At 43.0% G+C, this 14,380-nt stretch overlaps 1 protein-coding gene across 5 annotated transcripts in view; it reads right to left on the minus strand.

The window, feature by feature from the left end:
* Positions 1–14,380, minus strand: part of npas3 (neuronal PAS domain protein 3) — a 343,109-nt gene that overhangs the window by 282,933 nt on the left and 45,796 nt on the right. The gene's annotated exons all lie outside the window — the stretch shown is intronic.

Raw genomic sequence — 14,380 nt, forward strand, 5'->3', positions numbered from 1 at the left:
GGGGTTTATCACAAATAAAAAACCCTGGGTAATTTTTCACAGAAATAATTGCCCTGCATGTGGTAAATGGTGTTATTTTCTGGTATTTAAAACTTTGTCAGGGTTCCGTGTGTAATGATTTGCTGGCTGAGGCTAATGCTGGCAACCAGACCGGGAAAGGGAAAGCAGACTGGACTGGACTGGGCTGGGCTGGGCTACCTCCACACGTGTCAGAGGGGTAACCACAAAACCAACTGGAAGGCTTTAAAGTAGAAAAACACTGTGAGCCGTTATCCATCACAGCTCTCCTACCGTAGCTGGGGTCTGGGCTGGGCTGGCCACTATGTTACTGTAAAGTGAAAGTCAAAGAGCAGCTATGTTTGTGGTATGGAAAACATGACTCTCAACATCACTAGCTGTAAGAGTCATGAGGTTTCTGAACTCCATGTCAAATTAGTAAAGACGTCAAACACGGCAGGGTCTCCTGTTCAGAAGAGCACTTCACGGTGGGGGGGGGGTTCAGCAAGCCGCCGTTTAGCTGTTTAAATCACAACACAGCAGCAAGCCTCTCTTCACAAGGCAACTCTGAACTAAGATCATACTGCCTGCTATATGTTTACAGCCATCCAATGGCTGTCTGTGGCTGACTGACTGAATATACAGTACTGTACGTAGTGACTGTAAAACTATGCCCACATATTTTCCAATAGTACTGTATTTTGACGGAACTTCTCAGCTCTACACTGTGAGGTGTCTCAGGTTTGGGAAGGAGCAGAGCAAAGAGAGTTGTTTTCCTGGAGGATCACAAACTCCTCAGTATACAGCAAATACGGCATCTCCCGATAGGGACCAGGCATCCCAGTAAAGTGTTAGACTTTGTCCAAAATGGCACCCTATTCCCTATATACAGTAGTGCACTACTTTTGACCAGAGCTCTATCGGCCTATAAAGGAAATAGGGTGCCATTTGGGACGATTCCTTAGACCAGGGGTGGGCACCTGACGACCGTGCGGCCCTGACGACCGTGCGGCCCCACTTTTGTAGTTACGCGGATCAATTTCTGGCTTAGGGCCCCCCAAAATGCTAGGGCTGGCACTGACTGCATGTGTGGGTATGGATGTGGGTACGCAGACCCACAAGTCACTGCCGCTGCTCATGAGATCCGTTTTTTTGTGGCCCCCATCAAAGTTGCCCATCCCTGCCTTAGACTAAGTCTGTTCAGGAACATTGGGAGCTATAAGCTCTTTTCCCAGGTAGTCTCAGTTAGAGAGAGAGACTGGTGGAAAGTCCAGACGCACAAGAGCATTTAGTCAACACTGCTGTTCCTGTTAGAACGGTGGGACGAGATCAACACAACACACTGTTCAGACTGCATGATCTGGACTCGCGCACACACACACACACACACACACACACACACACACACACACACACACACACCCACACACACACACACACAGAAGTGCAAAAGCAATGACCTTGACTGAATGGCGTACTAAATACTGACTGAAATAATAACAGGGAAGAGGAGCAGAAGAAATACTAAGAGAAGCGATGGGGAGAGACGAGTGACAAGACAATCATGATATTTAATGATGGCAAGGCAACACAGAGAGGCCCAAGCCAAATAATGGTGGGAAGAAGGGAATCAAAGTATGGCTCTAATCGCAATTAGTGTGAGTGTGACCATTTTGACTTTCTCCATCCCTAACTACACTATTCTATTCAGTCTGTCGAGTTGCCAATTTGTCCTTGATTTCAGATGGGATCAGGAGTTGTGTGTAGTGCGGATGCTGCGTTGAGCACCACATCCAGGCAAAGGCTACGTCCCAAATGGAGCCTTATTCCCTGCACAGGGCAGTACCTATGGGTCCTGGTAAAAAGTAGTGCACTAAATAGGGAATAGGGTGCCATTTGGGAAGCAACCCAAATAATCAACTGATGGGGCCCCAAAACGTCCAAATCAGATGATTACAACGTGTCGCTCCCAGAGGCCTCTCAGCCAAACCTTTATTGCTCCTCATGACCCCTCTGATTTTCATTAGAGATATCCATTTTGAAATAAAGAGTGGAGGTAAGGTACACAGACTGCTCTGTCTGTGCGTGTTCAATTTCCTGTTGGTTTGGAGGATTCAAGGGGAAAACAAGAGGTGTGATAAGTAGACTACCTCAGCATCCATCCAGCTATCTGGTGACCTGGTCCCTGGATGTGTCCCAAATGGCACTCTATTCCCCATGTGGTGCTCTAAAGCCTATAGGGCTCTGGTCAAAAGTAGTGCACTATAAAAGGAATAGGTTGCCATTTGGGACGCGCCCTCTGTCTGTTCAGCACAGCAGAACCCTAATATTGCCCAATATGGAATATGACACCGGGCTAGGGTAAAGATTACCCTACCACCACTGTATAAGAAACAAATATGTTCAAAGTAACAAAAATATTTTTTGGAGTCCCTTATAAAGAGGTAAAGAGGACTATGCTACAGCAACAACTTGTGGATTCTTTCGATATGGTTGAAGGGTAGGAAAAATTGAGAAGGTGATAAGATGGTGTCCTTTCCAAAATGAGTTTATGTTCTGATGTAAATCTTCTCCTTCAACCATAAATCAAGGGTATTAAACATGACTGTATGCAGCTGGACTGACTTTTCCATTAGTGTACACTTGCAGCAGGGCATTTTAACTCCTGTGTTTCCAGATGTGCGTCTCAAATGGCACCCTATTTCCAATATAGTGCACTATTTTTGACCAGGGCCCATATGGCTCTGTTTGAATGTAGTGCACTATATAGGGAATATGTTGCTATTTGGGACGCACAATATAATAGGCATGATTTCAGATTTTCCAGACCTGGTTGGAGGCATTTATTTGCCCAATAAGCCTGCTTATGAAATATATCTGAATGACCAATTTTGCATAAGCTGCAATTCATCTACAAACGAAGTTTACTTTTACGGTACTAGGAGTTTTTATACACTGTATAAGCAACTATATGGCAACCATTCTGAAAACAAGCTCTGCAGACTGCAATGTGACACGCATTGGGACAAAAGATAACTACACTATGACAATTCACAACATGTTACAGTAACTACTTCAACTGTAACATACGACTTGGTGTCATTGGCTATCAATATATAAATATCTGAGTATGACAACGATGTGAACATGTTCAATATTCAACAACTCCAGAGCCCCCTGGGCCCTCTGAGGCCTCCTTCCCTTAATCATGTTGAGTTTCCATTTCCACTCCAGCCTGAAATGACTAAGAGAGTTAAACCTCCAGGAATTTCAGAGAAACCACTCATTACCACATCCAAATTGTTTTGTGGGCATGAAAAGGACAGTATTTATTGAACTGTTTCTCTGTGGCTGAGAGGAGGAACTGAGCAGCAGCAGTAAAAATTGAAATGTGCTGTTATGTACAGTGCCTTCAGAAAGTATTCATACCCCTTCACTTATTCCACATTTTGTTGTGTTACAGCCTGAATTCAAAGTGGATTAAATACATGTGTTTTCTAACCCATCTACACACAATACCCCATAATGAAAAAGTGAAAACATGCTTTTAGACATTTTTGCAAATGTATTGAAAATGAAATAGAGAAATACCTAATTTACATAAGTATTCACACCCCTGAGTCAATACATGTTAGAATCACCTTTGGCAGCGATTACAGCTGTGATTCTTTCTGGGTAAGTCTGTAAGAGCTTTGCACACCTGGATTGTACAATATTTGCACATTATTATTTTTTACATTTTCAAGCTCTGTCAAGTTGGTTGTTGATCATTGCTAGACAGCCATTTTCAAGTCTTGCCATAGATTTTCAAGCAGATTTAAGTCAAAACTGTAACTTGGCCACTCTGAACATTCATGTCATCTTGGTGAGCAACTCCAGGGTATATTTGGCCTTGTGTTTTAGGTTATTGTCCTGTGTCTGGTGGAAAGCAAACTGAACCAGGTTTTCCTCTCGGATTTTACCTGTGCTTAGCTCCCATTCCATTTCTTTTTTATCCTGAAAAACTCCCCAGTCCTTAATGATTACAAGCATACCCATAACATGATGCAGCCAGCACTATGCTTGAAAATATGGAGAGTGGTACTCAGTAATGTGTTGTATTGGATTTGCCAAAAAGTTAATTGCTTTGCCGAATGTTTTGCAGTATTACTTTAGCGCCTTGTGCAAACAGGATGCACGTTTTGGAATATTTTTATTCTGTACAGGCTTCCTTCTTTTCACTCTGTCAATTAGGTTAGTATTTTGGAGTAACTACAATGTTGTTGATCCATCCTCAGTTATCTCCTATCACAGCCATTAAACTCTGTAACTCTGTAAAAGTCACCATTGGCCTCATGGTGAATTCCCTGAGCGGTTTCCTTCCACTCCGGCAACTGAGTTAATAAGGATGCCTGTATCTTTGTAGTGACTGGGTGTATTGCTACACCATCCAAAGTGTAATTAATAACTTCATCATGCTCAAAGCGATATTCAATGTCTGCTTTTTTTTGTTTTTACTCACCTACCAATAGGTGCCCTTCTTTGCGAGGCATTAGAAAACCTCCCTGGTCTTTGTGGTTGAATCTGTGTTTGAAATTCACTGCTTGACTGGGGGACCTTACAGATAATTGTATGGGTGGGGTACAGAAATGAGGTAGTTATTAAAAAATCATGTTAAACACTATTATTGCACACAGAGTGAGTCCAAGCAATTTATTATGTAACTTGTTAAGCAAAGTTTTATTCCTGAACTTATTTAGGCTTGTCATAACAAAGGGGTTGAATACTTATTGACTCAAGACATTTTAGCTTTTCATTTTTAATTCATTTGTAGAAATTCTAAAAACATAATTCCACTTTGACATTATGGGGTATTGTGTGTAGGCCAGTGACAGAATATCTAAATGTAATCAATTTTAAATTCAGGCTGTAACATAACAAAATATGGAAAAAGTCAAGGTGTGTGAATACTTTCTGAAGGCACTGTATATTCTAATTAGCTGCAAAGCAATAGATTCCTTGCTAGCATGTTAAATCTGCTACATGACAGTATAATTTGACTCCTTAAAAGGATTATGCAAATGACCGCTCATCACTGCTCGACAAGACGGAGAAAGAAGACAGATAATTTATGCACAACGCACCTTTCAGGAGATATCTAGAGGGGCTAATCACCTGAACCATGGAGTTTTATGTTTTATAGCTATACCTGGGATGGGCTCGAGCTTGTTTACATTGTCTCTACACATCCTCAAGCATTTAAACTATCATTTCTTCATTTCCAGAAACATACAGTTCATTTAATGTTAGAATTTTCCCACGGCTCGATGTGAAATCCAAGAAGGTCACACTTACACAGTACAGCTCATTTTAATATTTTGTTTTTCAAACATATTTTGCATAAACAGAATTGTTTCGCTTTTCAGTTGAAATCTCTTTTTAGAAACGGTTACTATGCAGAGAGAAAAGAGCTTGAAATGTTTAGGGGGCTGAAAACTCTTTCCTTTGAGGAGAGTGAGTTATTCACGTCTTTGTGAGAAGTCTAGGTACTAGTTTCTAAATTGGGCTTCTATGATTCTGTTGTTAGTTGATTGATGCTGCTATTGCACTCTGGGCCAGAGTCTAAACGCATTACCGGTCGCTGTATTTGTTTGTTCCTGTTCACTGTGTTGCTTTACCCCTTATTTTTAACATACTCATCAAGATTTATATAATTTGTTACAAGTAAGTCCAATCCATACTAAGAAAAGGGGAAGTTATGGTTGGAAGCAGAGTAGTAAATTGTTAAATTTTTGCAGGTAATCTAAATGCAAACTAGCAGCAACTTATCATGAGAATGGATTTCTCTACCATCTGGTCCAATAACAGGGGATTTGTCTAGTGGCAAGCAAAGAATAGAATGATGGGAGAAAGATTAGCAGGCAAGTCCTACAGTTGGATAAAATGCCTTTTGTGCAAACGAGAACAGATGACGCCTTAACAATTACACCTGTCAAAAACTCCAGAAAGCAATCCATCTCTGGGCAGCTCAGCTGAAAACCATGGCCGGGCTACTTTATAGCAAAACAATATTTTTAAACAATTGCCAGCACAACATTTTGATCCATGACAAGCTCTGGAAGTCACATTTCACTTTCAATGCGTATACAGAAGCAACTTGGGCCCCTGCTATTCAGTGGTAAGTACAACAAATGCAGAATGTCTAAAGCGCAGAGGAGGAGGGAGATAGGAGGCACTGCTCTGTGTGTGTGTGTGTGTGTGCGTGTGTGTGTGTGTGTGTGTGTGTGTGTGTGTGTGTGTGTGTGTGTGTGTGTGTGTGTGTGTGTGTGTGTGTGTGTGTGTGTGTGTATGTGTGTGTGTGTGTGTTTATGGCGTCTGGTTGCGACAGGGTGACAGATCACGTAGTTTTCTGGCTTTGGATGTGTGTCGAGTAGGATTGAAGCCAAGCCGCTTCGGCTGCTCCTCCCTGTGTGTGTGTGTGTGTGTGTGTGTGTGTGTGTGTGTGTGTCGCCAATGTCCTCTTGGCCTATGAAAGCTGTCCTTTATGCACCAGTTCAATCCCTGCTCTGAACTATCAAAGAGGGGTTGTTAACTATTTATCTTGTCCATCTCCCTAGAAATAAAACTTCAAACACAATGTTCAATTGGCAAATACAAACAGAGACAGAAAAAGTGTGAACTGAATTGAATTCTGTGTTATTCTGCCCAGTCCACACAACATTTTGTTGTTTCTGAGGTTTGGGATTGGATTCATGGTATTTCTGCCAAAACAGAACAGTGGTTGGGACCTTTGCACTTGGATTGTGACCACAGCCCTAATCATGGCGGATTTGATGTATTCCGTTCTCGTTGTGGTAGTTTATACTCAACACAATATATCTCAATGTTATAACACAAAAATGAATACAATAACACACTGCATGAAGTATACTGGCACTAAATGGTTAAAAGGGAGTCACTGAATGGTTGAAAAAGAGTCAGTCACCTAATGTGCAGTTAACTGTAACACATGTGCAGAACTCATCAGGGATACTTCATACATGTGAGTGGATGTAGTCAGGACAAGAGTCATGAAAAACCACCGGGAGGATTGAGCTCCTCAAGTTGAATTTGGACAGGTACCAACCTCCCCAAGCCAACCTGCATGAGATCCCATTATGACAAGCAGGAAGAAAATCTGATCTGCGTCCCAAATGGCACCCTATTCCCGTTTACAGTGCACTACTTTTGACCAGAGGTAATCAATCAAGATCAAGGTATTCATGGCACAGATGCGTATCAACACAAAACCGAATTTGCACTGCATGACAACATCCCATGACACATAGTGAGAAAAGTTTAAAAAAAGGCATCACTTGTGCAAAAACAATTCAACTGATGATTTTTCTGGCCCTTTTTTCCCTCGTGCACCAACATGGTTCACTAAAGTGTGTAGCTGTGCTCTATGCTCCGGACCAGTACAGCCAAACTACTATTTCAACACAAGGACATTTGGTACTCACATGATGAGAATGCCTTTACTTGTTTATGTGGTCCAGACAGAGAACAACATAGGCTGAAGTCTACAGGAACCCTGTGATGTAGTGAGAGGAGAGAAATGCTATTGACCCATAACCCATCTGGGCCGAGCAAAGCCATTTAGTGAGCTCATTCCTAGAGAGACGGAGAGAGAGAATAAAACATTCCAACTGTGTAGCACCAGTTCTCAGAGCTCCAGTGAATGTAATATCATGTAACTGTAAACACACACACAGGACTCTTCTGGCCCCAGTGACTGTATACAGCAGGGAACACCAGGACTCAATCTTGACCTTTATATTAAAGAGAAATAAGACTTTTCAGGGGCACAATGTGACCCCGATACAAAAATCCTTGGTCATTTACCGACTGGTTTGCCTGGCTACCCAAACTTGCTCCGGCCAAAGCGCTACACCATGCCCACGGAAATGAGTTTCTTCTCCGCAATGAGTCTGGACCGGAGTACTTCACTGACGATTTCTAGAACGCAAACACATTCTAACCGTTCTGATTGGTCCTAGAAACCGATGGGTCGGGCCAGAGCCAGAACACACGTGAGTAAAGTGGATTTTTGGCTTTGATACTCTGATTTGTTAGAGATGATCCAATCGATGATGACTTTGTTTTGTGCAACACCCCTCAGTGTGAAGTCACCACAAACCGCTGCTGTATGTAATGAACATAGAGCAGTGGAAGGATTCCGTTTGAGTTGTCAGGCAACCAACTGGTGACTGACTGTGAGCTCCATTAAAAGTACAAGTTTGAAATGTTACAGCCCATTTGGTGATGTGCATCAGTACAAGATAAGGAGAGAGAGAGAGAGAGAGAGAGAGGCACTAGCTACAAACCTGTCACCAGTTCTTATTTAAAGTAGCCCAGCGAGGCTCCCTGCTCCAAGAGAGGAGGAGAGCAGGGTAGAACCTTTACCTTCACCATGATCAATAATAAAAGGCATTTGTCCTTTCAGGTGATGTATAATTATAACGCAGGACCAAGGTTATCCAGCCGCATATTATAAAGAGAGGAGCTACCGACAGCTACTCCACACAAGCATCGCAGTCCACACCCGCCAGGCCTCCTTCCAAACCCTCGTCTCAGGGTTGCTTGTTTTCTGCAGGCCAAAGCTGTTCAAACCAATTGCAGTTCGGTGTGAAAGCAGCAATCGGGGTCAGCGAGCAGGTCAGGAAGAAAGATATAGTGTATCGATTTCACGCGGTGAGCACAGAGTGCGGAGGAGAGTGGAGCAGGGGCAGACGTGGCGGGCTAGAGCGCGGCAGGATGGAGGGTGGAGGGGGCGCAGGCAGAGTCATGCCTCATTCCAATCAGAGAGGAGGGTTCAAAAGGCGAACGCTTTTCGGGCTGAATCATGATGAATTGGGGCCTGATGAGTTCTAGTGTGAATGTGCCACTGCTAAACCCTGTATGAGGAGCCAGGAGGACCCAGTGTATTCTACAAGCAGAGAAGATGCTGGGAGATTATAGCACACGTAAACATGTCAAGTATTGCCGCGACGTAATGATGAAAACACAACTCCACACACAAGGCAGACACGCACAGACACAGGCTCCCTCTCCATCGACAACACACCACCACCAACCTGACACAACAAAACACCGAGTTATTCCGTTTGCTGGTCCACTAAACCAGTAAACCAGCTGGGTGACAGGCTATGATACAGGCCTGAGGAGTGGCCTATACGTTTTAGCCTGCTGGCTCACTGTTCTGTTTCTGCCTCATATCATGCTCAATAAACACATCTAAGGCCCAGATAGCATAACAGGACTGAGAGAGAGAGAGAGCGAGAGAGAGAGAGAGAGAGAGAGAGAGAGAGAGAGAGAGAGAGAGAGAGAGAGAGAGAGAGAGAGAGTGATTAATCAAAGAGGCTTTAAACAACACTCAACTTTGGTAAATCATGTTAATGTGGATGTCCACCACAACGCAGCAAGCCCTTCTAAATCTCCATCGCCTATTAAGGCATCCCCCATCACCTCTCTGATTCAGAGGGCTTGGGTTAAATGGGGAAGACACATTTCGGTTGAATGCATTGAGTTGTGCAACTGACTAGGTATCCCCCTTTCCCTCTCCCTCTCCCTCTCCTCTCCCTGGCCGCCAAGCTATAACTGACCCATTATTGATAATAATACAAAGTGTTTGCCTACCCACACATTAGACGGGGACGCTTATTTCCCATGCCTCTTAAATGCCCAGGCTAAAAGCAATGAGGGGAAGGCTTGTTTTTTTTATCGTATTGTGAAATATTCACAGTAGAGAATCGCAGTGGGGCCTGCTGAATTCACGACTCTGTTTCTCACATGACGGATGACAACACCAGGGTACAGAGGACTCCCCCCCTGTATGTCAGCAGCTTCACTGTATTGTTATGACCGCTTTACAAGTCATGCAATTACTAGTCATGCAATATGCTCTGAGGACGGGCGGCAGGAACGGTGGAGACTCATAGCAAGGCAGACCCTTGACAGATTGAGAAGCCATTTGCTGGATGTGACTGCTGCTCAGTGCTCAAACCGCCAGCGTCCCAAATGGCACTCTATTCTCTATATAGTGCACTACTTTTGACCAGGCCAGGGCCCCTCTACAGGCAAGAGCGGAAATAGGCTGGGAGTGTGAATTCTATCATTCTTTATCCCATGGTAATGAAGTGTAGTACTCAGATGCTGTAAAAGGTGATTCAAGTCATACTTCATAGATGAAGTAACAAAGGTGTTAATTTATGGAATAAACGTAATGTGAAGAAATGACTTTGTAAATAGATTGGTGGTATTCATAGCACTACCTGAATGTAGCTTTAAGATGGATTTCTCTATTCAAACAAGTGTACAGATGCCGTATCCTAATTTGAGACAGTTTGCTACAGCAGGAAATAATTCTGCAGCAACAAGATGTGTGAATTGTTATGTAGATTATAATTAATTTAAATGTTTTGTTGGGGTTGGTGCATTTTTTGTTATGGTAAATCAAGTCTGACATTTTAAAGTGGTAATTAGAAACTTTAGAAGCCTGTTTAAACCTTGAATACACTAAAAGTTTGGATTCCCCGCTGTGGAGGAAAATTCTGAGAAACAAAAGAGTGATCAAATTAAGATCCTACATCTGTACCTACGGTATGGCCTTTTTGTCCCTCCTAATAATATCATTTTGCAACTGTTTTCAACTTGCTATTACGCTACTATTGTAAAAGAAGATATATATGGTGTTATATCTGGTCTTATTCATGGCTCTCGCACATTTTTACGACATTATGCCTTCTCCATGAATCATTTCTGTATTACTTGCCACACTTAACACTTTTATATAGGACTACAAACTTAAGGTACGGTAGATGGCCAGGCAGGGTGTGAAATACATGTGGGAGAGCGAGAGAGCCCAAAGGAGGAGAGGTGGAGAAGGCCAACACACTTGGCAGAGAGGAGGAGTGGGCATCAGTCCAAAAATGGATAAGAGTACAACCTTCCAGTAACAACAAAAATAATGAAATGAATGAGAAACGCTCTGGCCAGCGGATCCCAACCAAGCACACTTGAAAAGAGAAAATCCTTCAATACTGGACTGTTCTAGCGGAGAAAGCAAATCAAACAAAGGACTATTTTCTAAATAAAAAAATCACAGGGCATAGAGCTGACAACACCAGAAAGAAGCACAGCACCAGCAGCAAGGCCCAGAGTAAAATCAATACAAAGTGAAGGTATTACATCGTAGACACATCCGTGCCTGTTTTTCAGCCCACAAAAAACTTTTCCCAAGAGTGACTACCTACACTGATTGCAGCAGGATACGTTCGAATCTTAGCACTTAATCATAACGCAAACTGTATATTTTTATATTTCAATATTGTTCCGATACAGTACTGCTGAATGGTCATCAAACAGACAGAGAGGAGGGTTGTGTAATTCTTAAGAAGAAGGAAGAGAATTCTTTCTTCTTTCATGAAAAGCAGGCACAAATCCTGGAGCTTCACTCAAAAAGGCCTGGTAATCCCCCTTAAATCCCACAGGAAGGAATGAATAGGATACAGCACTCTGCTACCCAATCAGAGGGCAGGCTGACACCCGCAACATATCCTCCTGTTGCTACAGTGTCTGATCAGTAGAAGAAGAATGTATAAAATAGTCAGCGGACCTGTAGATTAGCTTAACTCATATGGAAATATATGTGACATTACCATAAGTGGCAAGTATTCCAATGCTGGGAAAATGATGAAGCAAGTGCTTGAAATACTGGCATGTCAATAATGGAAACTACAAAATGATCTAACTACTGTATGTGAGCTAGTGACATTTTGCCCTTCAGCAGTCTATGAATGTGCTGTTATTAACCTCCTGCCCAGTTTCTGTCAGAACTGTTTTGTGGCTTGCTGTAGACATGCCTGAGCGTGTGTGTGTGTGTGTGTGTGTGTGTGTGTGTGTGTGTGTGTGTGTGTGTGTGTGTGTGTGTGTGTGTGTGTGTATTCCCAGTCCCGCGGCCCAGATACATTCTACTCAGTTAGCCATTATGGAGTCTTGCTTTAGAAAATGAATGCATGCCACTCAGGTAGTCTATATCCAGCCAGCCCTGGGGGAACAGGGCCCAGTGAACCCCAAACCCCCTCTGTGTCTCTGGGCTGCTGGTCCCTGCCTGCTGGGGTGGGTGAGGTGAGGGCGGGAGCGGGGGGGGGAGTGGGTGTGGGGGGAACACTGATTCGACACTGGACATGCTCCATCTCACCAGGACTTAATGGAGCTGGACATCACAGTTTTTATCCGAAGGGTACACATTCCTCTGTATGTGTGTGTGCATGTGAGAGCGAGAGACAGAGAGAGAGAGAGAGAGAGAGAGAGAGAGAGAGAGAGGGAGAGAGAGAGAAAGTGAGAATGGCTTGTAAGAGAGAAAGACAAGACGACTGGGGGGTGGTGGAAGGTGAATTCATTATGCAGTGTGTACAAGTATACTCTACCACATACCGATTTAAGTAAAAACATATGACTGTATTTCGTTACATAATGTCACATGCAACCGCTACACATTTTGCACTTAATAACAAACGAACGCAGCTCCATCATTCCAGCATGAACATGCAGAGAGCGAGAGCAGAGCACAGTACCAATGCATGATGCACAGAGATAGCATAGCGATCCGTGGGATAACCATGACTTTAAGCGCACAGTGCCGAGTGATTCTTCACATCAATGATTTTCACAAGCCATCACCCATAGAGGACGGGTGCCATTTCTCTTGCTTTGAGAAGGATCTTAATGGGGAGCCCATAACCATTAAGTTCCATTATAGAGCAAAAAGGCTGCCAGTTTATCTTCTGATCAATGCTGCTAGCTGTCAGACGGAGAGGGAGGGAGGCTGCAAAGAGACTATCTGACGGACACACCCAGGCTGCATCCCAAATGGCAACCTATTCCCAACATAGGGCTCTGGTCAAAAGTCGTGCGCCATCAAAAGTAGTGCACTATGTAGGGAATAGGGTGCCATTGGGGACACACACGGTACTCTTGGAATAGGGCAGCTCTAGTCAGAACGGAATCAATCCAAATGAATACATTTACACTGAGCAGCCTGTTATCAAACACACCGTCATGTTTCTAGATACTGATAACCAGCGGCCAGGCTGCTGCACTAGAGAAAACCAGCTTTCAATTCAGTACAAAATGCTCATCCAAATACTGTATGTTCGACAGTCATAAGGATGCAACGGAAATTCATTCCAAACTGTACTAGTACTGTATGAATATCTAAAGCAGATTAGATCCACTACAGATGTAGGATCTTCATTTGAGCCAGTTTGCTGTAGCAGGAAAATAACCCTGCAGCAACAGGAAATGTGAATTATAATTGCTTTAGATATTTATACAGTATGGACATTTTTGTAGGGGTTGTTCCATGTTTCATGTAGGGCAAATCAAGTCTGAAATTTCAAAATGGAAATTACAAACTTTACAAGCTTCTTTAAAACTCAAATCCTCAGCAAATTCTCAGCAGAAAAAGAGTGACCAAGTTAAAATCCCACATCTGTGCTGTATTCTGTATGAACAACAGGGAGTTAAGAGTGAAATGGAAATACATTCCAAACTCTTCTGGAAAGCAAGAGGGTATCTAGGGTAGGATCAGAGTAGTGGTACTGTTGTTAACTTCCTAGCATGCAGGCAGTAGCTGGTTGGCTAGCTAGGCTAGCTAACCCCCTGAATTGTGTCCCCCTCAGTAAGGACTTGGCAGGAGCTACTTCTTCTTTCAGTCTCTCCATCTGTTACCATCCAGCATTCCTTCAAAGTCAAGCAGGTTGCAGCAGAAAGGCAACAATCCCAGCCGAGCCAGCAGCGACTAGCACAATTAATCAAAAATGCCAGGCCGATAGTGATGCACAGAATATTTCGCGGAAGATCTTGAAGTAAAGTTTCAGCTTGAAGCAATGAAAAATTGGCTAAATGCACTGCTCAGAAGACTAGAATAGATCAGTTCTGGTAGGTAGAACATAGACAGCGAGGACCGCAGACAACTGCTTTGTCCAATACACTTGGACCATGAATGTTAGAATGTCCATCTTCAAATCAAATCAAATTGTATTGGTCGCACCAGAGCAGTAATGTCTAACAACACACAACAATACACACGAATCTCAAAGTCAAACGATTCTGATGAATGCAACATGCATGTATCAACAAAAAGGATCGGGTCACCCTTTATATTAACTGTATGTTCATAATGTACACATTACACATCCATAAGCATGTTATAAACATGACATGATCTAATAAGTAGGTTTAGATAAGCAAGAAGGGAATGTTAACCTATAAAACAGACTGATTACAGGCAGCAGCTCTTTTCTTCCTGGTCTTTCTTGTCTGTTGAAGACCAAGGCTGTTATGGCAAAACACATCTAAT

This window comes from Salmo trutta, chromosome 33 (genome assembly GCF_901001165.1).
Source record: "Salmo trutta chromosome 33, fSalTru1.1, whole genome shotgun sequence".
Taxonomy (NCBI): Eukaryota; Metazoa; Chordata; class Actinopteri; order Salmoniformes; family Salmonidae; genus Salmo; species Salmo trutta.